Genomic DNA, 8,369 nt, shown 5'->3' on the forward strand with positions numbered 1-8,369 from the left:
AAGTGAAGCATGAGAGATCAATAATTTCTATAAAATAAACCACCACCATGCTCTAAAAGATATAAGTGAAGCACTAGAGCAAAAACTATATAGCTCAAAAGATATAACTGAAGCACATAGAGTATTCTAATAAATTCCGAATCATGTGTGTCTCTCTCATAAAGGTGTATTCAGAAAGGATGATTGTGGTAAACTAAAAATAAAAGACTCAAATCATACAAGACGCTCCAAGCAAAACACATATCATGTGGTGAATAAAAATATAGCATCAAGTAAAGTTACCGATGGACGAAGACGAAAGAGGGGATGCCTTCCGGGGCATCCCCAAGCTTAGGCTTTTGGTTGTCCGTGAATTTTACCTTGGGGTGCCTTGGGCATCCCCAATCTTAGGCTCTTTACAATCCTTGTTCCATAATCCATCAAATCTTTACCCAAAACATGAAAACTTCACAACACAAAACTCAACAGAAAATCTCATGAGGTCCATTAGCGAAAGAAAAGAAAACACCACTTCAAGGTACTGCATTGAATTCATTCTTTATTTATATTGGTGTTAAACCTACTGTATTCCAACTTCTCTATGGTTTATAAACTCTTTTACTAGCCATAGATTCATCAAAATAAGCAAACAACACACGAAAAACAGAATCTGTCAAAAATAGAACTGTCTGTAGTAATCTGTAACTAACGCAAACTTCCGTGACTCAGAAAGTCTACCAAAATAGTAAGACCTAGATAATTTGTTTATTGATCTACTGGAATTGGAATCAGTATTTCATCACGTTCTGGTGATTTTTAACAATTGTTTTAGTGAACAGAAAGTTTCTGGAATTTTCAGCAAGATCAAATAACTATGATCCAAGAAGATCCTATAGGTTTTACTTGGCACAAACACTAACTAAAACATTAAAAAAATCTAACCAGAGGCTAGGTCAAATATTTATTCCTAAACAGAAGCAAAAAAGCAAAATACAAAAATAAAATTGGGTTGCCTCCCAACAAGCGCTATCGTTTAACGCCCCTAGCTAGGCATAAAAGCAAGGATAGATCTAAGTATTGCCATCTTTGGCTTTCGGGAAGAAAAGGGAAAACTGATTTTCTATAGCATTAATCTTTCTATTCTGAAAGAGGACATGACCATTAATGGTAGAAGAAAGATTAAGCACATTACGAAAGTTTGCATCTAAGCTAGCCTTCATCTCTTTGATAGTTTCGTTTTGATAGGAAAACAAAAGAGAGGTAGATTCGACCTTCTCATTCATGGGGTGCCCAAATATGGTTTTCATCTTTTCATAGGTATCTACGGCATCCCCTTCAAGAAATCCGTCTTCAAAAATAGAGTCTAGGACGTGCTTAAACAATGAAGGTAAGGCAACATAAAAGCTTTTTAAGTATATTTCGATTTGGTATTGGGGCACAAAGCTGGCCCGGATTCTTAGTAACCTATCCCAAGCATCTTTTAAGGACTCATCAAGTAAATAACGAAATATTCCGGGATCATCTTCATCAAAATTATTCTGACTCTCATTGATGACCCCGGTAGGTCTTTCTATAGCATCATGGTTTATGAGCTTAGAGAGGATAGAGGGATTATCCAAGGCAGAACCCCTAACCTTTTTGATTCACACATGGAGAAAGTAAGTCAAGCAGAAAGAGAGGGCGAATAAAACGGAAGGGTGAAGTGGGGGAGAGGAAAACGAGAGGCAAATGGCAAATAATGTAGTGCGAGGGATAAGAGTTTGTGATGGGTACTTGGTATGTCTTGACTTGTGCATAGACTCCCCGACAACGGCGCCAGAAATCCTTCTTGCTACCTCTTGAGCACTGTGTTGGTTTTCCCTTGAAGAGGAAAGGGTGATGCAGTAAAGTAGCATAAGTATTTCCCTCAGTTTGAGAACCTGGGTATCAATCTAGTAGGAGACCACGCTCAAGTCCCACGCACCTACACAAACAAATAAGAACCTTGCAACCAACGCGATAAAGGGGTGTCAATCCCTTCACGGCCACTTGCAAAAGTGAGATCTGATAGAGATCATAAGATAATATTTTTGGTATTTTTATGATAAAGAGTAAAAGTAAAGATTGCAAAATAAACGGTTCAAGAAATAGCTAGTTGACAGGAGATTAATATGATGGAAAATAGATCCGGGGGCCATAGGTTTCACTAGTGGCTTCTCTCAAGATAGCATAAGTATTACGGTGGGTGAACAAATTACTATCGAGCAATTGATAGAATTGAACATAGTTATGAGAATATCTAGGTATGACCATGTATATAGGCATCACGTTCGTGATAAGTAGACCGACTCCTGCCTGCATCTACTACTATTACTCCACACATCGACCGCTATCCAGCATGCATCTAGAGTATTAAGTTCATAAGAACGGAGTAACCCTTTAAGCAAGATGACATGATGTAGAGGGATAAACTCATGCAATATCATATAAACCCCATCTTTTTATCCTCAATGGCAACAATACAATACGTGTCGTTTCCCCTACTGTCACTGGGATCGAGCACCGCAAGATTGAACCCAAAGCTAAGCACTTCTCCCATTGCAAGAAAGATCAATCTAGTAGGACAAACCAAATTGATAATTCTAAGAGACTTGCAAAGATAACTAATCATACATAAAAGAATTCAGAGAAGATTCAAATATTGTTCATAGATAATCTTGATCATAAACCCACAATTCATCGGATCTCGACAAACACACCGCAAAACAAGAGTTACATCGAATAGATCTCCAAGAGAATGGAGGAGAACTTTGTATTGAGATCCAAAGAGAGAGAATAAGCCATCTCGCTAATAAATACGGACCGGAAGGTCTGAGGTAAACTACTCACACATCATCGGGGAGGCTATGGTGTTGACGTAGAAGCCCTCCGTGATCAATGCCCCCTCCGGTGGAGTGCCAGAAAAGGCCCCAAGATGGGATCTCACGGGTACAGAAGGTTGCGACGGTGGAAATAGGGTTTTGGCTCTGTATCTGATGTTTCCAGGGTATATGAGTATATATAGGCGAAAGCGGTCGGTCAGGAGAGCTACAAGGGGCCCACGAGGGTGGGGGCGCGCCTAGGGGGGCAGGCGCACCTCCCTGCCTCGTGGCCTCCTCGTTGATTGCTTGACGCCCACTCTAAGTCCTCTGGATCACGTTTGTTCCAAAAATCAAGTTCCCAAAGGTTTCATTCCGTTTGGACTCCGTTTGATATTCTTTTCCTCCGAAGCACTGAAATAGGCAAAATAAAGAGCAATTTGGGATGGGCCTCCGGTTAATAGGTTAGTCCCAATAATAATATAAACGTGTATAATAAATCCCATTAAACATCCAAAACAGAATATATAATAGCATGGAAAAATCAAAAATTATAGATACATTGGAGACGTATCATCCACCTGCCCCGAAGGGCCCTATGGGCTGAATATAGAGGGGAATCAGCCCCTAGGTGGGCCGGGCACCAACTCCCCCCTAGGGCCCATGCACCTAGGGTTGGGGCAAACCCTAGAAGGGGCGCCCACCCACCTGGCTTGGGGGGCAAGCCTCCCCTTGGCTGCCCCCCTCTAGATGCATCTAGGGGGCGGCACCCTCTCCCTTGCCCCTATAAATAGTGTGGGGGTGGGAGGGCTGCCACACCCTTTCCCTGGCGCAGCCCCTCCCCCTCTCCAACACCCCCTCCTCCATAGTGCTTGGCGAAGCTCTGCTGGAGAACCACGAGCTCCATCACCACCACGCCGTCGTGCTGTCGGAGTTCTCCCTCTACTTCTCCCCTCCCCTTATTGGATCAAGAAGGAGGAGACGTCCCCCGACTGTATGTGTGTTGAACGCGGAGGCGCTGTTGTTCGGCGCTTAGATCGGAATCGACCGCGATCTGAATCGCTGCGTGTATGACTCCACCAACCGTGTTCTTGCAACGCTTCCGCTTAGCGATCTTCAAGGGTATGAAGATGCACCCCCACTCTCTCGTTGCTAGCATCTCCTACATTGATCTTGGTGACACGTAGGATTTTTTTGAATTATTGCTACGTTCCCCAACAGTGTTATCAGAGCTAGGTCTATGCGTAGATTCTATGCACGAGTAGAAAACAAAGCAATTGTGGGTGATGATTTGTTCAATTTTCTTACAGTTACTAGTCTTATCTTGATTCGGCGGCATTGTTGGATGAAGCGGCCCGGACCGACCTTACACGTACGCTTATGTGAGACTGGTTCCACCGACTGGCATGCACTTGATGCATAAGGTGGCTAGCGGGTGTCTTTCTCTCCCACTTTAGTCGGATCGGATTCGATGAAAAGGGTCCTTGTGAAGGGTAAATAGCAATTGACATGTCACTGTTGTGGCTTTTGCGTAGGTAAGAAATGTTCTTGCTAGAAACCCATAGCAGCCACGTAAAACATGCAACAACAATTAGAGGACGTCCAACTTGTTTTTGCAGGGTATGCTATGTGATGTGATATGGCCAAAAGGATGTGACGAATGATATATGTTATGTATGAGATTGATCATGTTCTTGTAATAGGAATCACGACTTGCATGTCGATGAGTATGACAACCGGAAGGAGCCATAGGAGTTGTCTTAATTTATTGTATGACCTGCGTGTCAATGAAAACGCCATGTAATTACTTTACTTTATCGCTAACTGTTAGACATAGTAGTAGAAGTAATAGTTGGCGAGACAACTACATGAAGACACGATGATGGATATCATGATGATGGAGATCATGGTGTCATGCCGGTGACGATGGTGTTCATGTCGCACCTCGAAGATGGAGATCAAAGGCGTAAGATGATATTGGCCATATCATGTCACTTTATGATTTGCATGTGATGTTTGTCATGTTTACATATTATTTGCTTAGAACAACGGTAGCATAAATAAGATGATCCCTCACTAAAATTTCAAGAGATGTGTTCCCCCTAACTGTGCACCGTTGCGAAGGTTCGTTGTTTCGAAGAACCACGTGATGATCGGGTGTGATAGATTCTAATGTTCGCATACAATGGGTGTAAGCCAGATTTACACATGCAAAACACTTAGGTTGACTTGACGAGCCTAGCATGTACAGACATGGCCTCGGAACACGAGAGACCGAAAGGTCGAACATGAGTCGTATAGTAGACACGATCAACATGGAGATGTTCACCGTTGATGACTAGTCCGTCTCACGTGATGATCTGACACGGCCTAGTCGATTCGGATCATGTATCACTTAGACGACTAGAGGGATGTCTATCTCAGTGGGAGTTCATTAAATAATTTGATTAGATGAACTTAATTATCATGAACTTAGTCTAAAATATCTTTACAATATGTCTTGTAGATCAAATGGCCCATGCTAATGTTGCCCTCAACTTCAATGCGTTCCTAGAGAAAACTAAGATGAAAGACGATGGTAGCAACTATAGAGATTGGGTCCGTAACTTGACGTTCATCCTCATAGCTGCCAAGAAAGCATATGTCCTTGAAGCACCGCTAGGTGAAGCACCCATTTTCCCAGCAACTCAAGATGTTATGAACGCCTGGCAGTCGCATGATACGTCTCCAACGTATCTATAATTTTTGATTGCTCCATGCTATATTATCTACTGTTTTGGACAATATTGGGCTTTATTATCCACTTTTATATTATTTTTGGGACTAACATATTAACCGGAGGCCCAGCCCAGAATTGCTGTTTTTTTTGCTTATTTCAGTGTTACGAAGAAAAGGAATATCAAACGGAGTCCAATAGACCCGAAACTCCACGGAACCTATTTTTGGACCAGAAGAAGCCCACGGAGTACCGGAGTTGCACCAAGGGAGTCCCGGGCTACCCACAAGGGTGGGGGGAGCACCCACCCCCCTAGGGCGCGCCCCCTGCCTCGTGGACAGCCCGGAGGTCCACCGACGTACCTCTTCCTCCTACATATACCCATATACCCTAAAACGATCGGGGAAAAGAATAGATCGGGAGTTCTGCCGCCGCAAGCCTCTGTAGCCACCAAAAACCAATCGGGACCCTGTTCTGGCACCCTGCCAGAGGGGGGATGTCACACCCTGCATTTTGTAGCATGTCATTTGCATTATTAAAGCATGAAAAATTTGGACCAACAAAAACTTTTGCATTATTTGGCTTTTTATTTTGGAGTTGGTTTTCTCTCTGTGGTTTTTTTTCAAGTGCTCTTTAAAGTCAACATAGTTTCACCTTCTATACTTCATCTCCTTGCCCCAAACTTCTGCCCAATGATCATGCCATGTGTATAGTGCAATATAGTATTTTCTTACAAAAATAATTGGGCCAAAAAGTATTTTCTAAAATTAGTTTTCCAAAAACCCTTGAATTGAGATTTGCACTGCAAGTACTTGATTTGAGGTGTGAAAAATCTTTCAAAAGGTATATTTGAAACCTATTAGATATAGGATACCCAGAAACCACAAAAAGATAATTTTAAAAGTTATTTTCCTATTTTATTTAAAAGCTTTTTCTTAAGGCCAGAAATGGTCTTTAATTTCTAGGGTTTACAAAAGTTGCATTGGCAACTTTGCCCAAATAAGCTCCAAATTGGTGGAAGGCCCTAATTATATGTGTCATTTCACCCTGTGAAGTCTCATGACAATTGGAAATCATTTGCTTGCCAAAACCTTTATCAAACACCTTCTGCCACTTTTCAAAAATCCCCATTTTGACCACTAAAACTATTCTCCTTGAGCTCAACTTTATACCACAGCTCCTCCTAGACCTCCTCTACCTCCAGTAACAATGGCTGCATCTCAGCTCAATGATTGTGTGGTGAAACCACCTCATTTACTCCTCTGGACAGCCCCTGTACCCCTCTTCCTCACCTCCCTCCTCACTCTAGTGGCCATCCATGGCATCCAATGCACCACCCCATTTCTTTACTACTCCCTAGCACTACTGGACACAAGTGGCCACGCCCACTTCCCCTTTTTTATGCCATGCCATGCCATTTGGGCGCTCTGGAGCGCGCTACAGTACGCTCTCGTACTGTAGCCGCCCTCTGCCCGACGCCTCCGACCACCTCGGGCCACCCCCGCGCGCCTCGGCGTCCGCAGCACGCTACGTGGTCTGCCCCTTCCTCTCTTCTCCTCCCCGCGCCTCCGCGCTAGCAAACAGAGGCCGCCCGAGCACGCCAATGGTGCGGCTCACACGTGCGCGTCTCTGACCCCTCCCCGCTCTCTCCCTTAGCTCCCCTCGGCGTAGTCCATGCCCAGGAACACCCCAGACACGGCGCCAGCTCCTCCCGAGCCCCGTGGCGACGAGCAGGAGCTCTCCGACGCATGGGTCCATGGCACCTCTCCGTTCACCTACTTAAAGGCCTCCCCGAGCCCTCCGCTCCTCACCACTCGCTCTCTACACCACCAAAACATCCCCCTGCGCCCCCAGTTCCTCTCCAGAACTGCCCGAGCTCGAGATCAAGCTCGAGCTCCGCCGCTTCGGCTCGCCGGAGTCCGCGAGGTACAGGCCTCCCCCGCTCCTCCTCTACCCCAATCTGAAACCGCCTCCTCCCACTGATCATTTCCCCTCTCTTCCCCGCCTCGTTTGTAGCCAGAGTCGACTGGAACAACCACCACCCGAAGCTCCTCCGCCGAAAGACCTCGTCGTCGGTGAACCAGGCCACCCTGGCGACCTACTCCACCTCCATCCGAACGGCGGATCCTCCCTGAGCACAACGGTACCACCCACGTATCCTCCCGTGCCCCGTATCACCGCCGGCGAGCTCGCCGTCGCCTCTGTACAGAGGTAGACGACGGCCGTGGGCCCTGCCTGTCAGCCTCACGCCCTGATGGGTGGGACCCACCCGTCAGGTTTAAAACGCACGCGCGTGCGTACCAGTTCGCTGCGTCGGCTGAAGGCGTATTTTGCCTTTACGCCTTTGACGTGGCAGCCTCGCGTGGGCTGAAACCCATCTGGGCCTGCTGCACTGTGGTCCTTCTAGCCCAGTTGCACAGTGCCCCTTTTCCTTTTTCTTTTCTATCACTTTTCCAAAAATTCCACAGGATAAAATATATGTCCAAATAAATTAATTCCAATTCCTAAATTCCTAAAATATTGCAACCTATTTAATGGTGCAACTTTCATTCAAATCCAACAACCTTTTCTTCACTGTAAATATTTAAATGTGATCTTAAGCATTTAAATATGCCTTTGCAAATCCATCTCTCCTATTCTGCTACTCCAAATCCAAAACTAGGAATTTTCCCGTTCTTAGTTTTCAACCTAGTATTTAACAACAATGAGTTGACATTTTTCTGAGCACTTTGGTTTTTCTGTTTTATTATTGCCTTATTTTCTCGTTATTATTTTGCGACGATAGATTGCGTTGCTGATGAAGGAGCTGGACCAGAAGACTTTGAAGACACAGAAGA

The sequence above is a fragment of the Triticum urartu genome, chromosome 6 (assembly GCF_003073215.2).
Source record: "Triticum urartu cultivar G1812 chromosome 6, Tu2.1, whole genome shotgun sequence".
NCBI classification, from domain to species: Eukaryota; Viridiplantae; Streptophyta; class Magnoliopsida; order Poales; family Poaceae; genus Triticum; species Triticum urartu.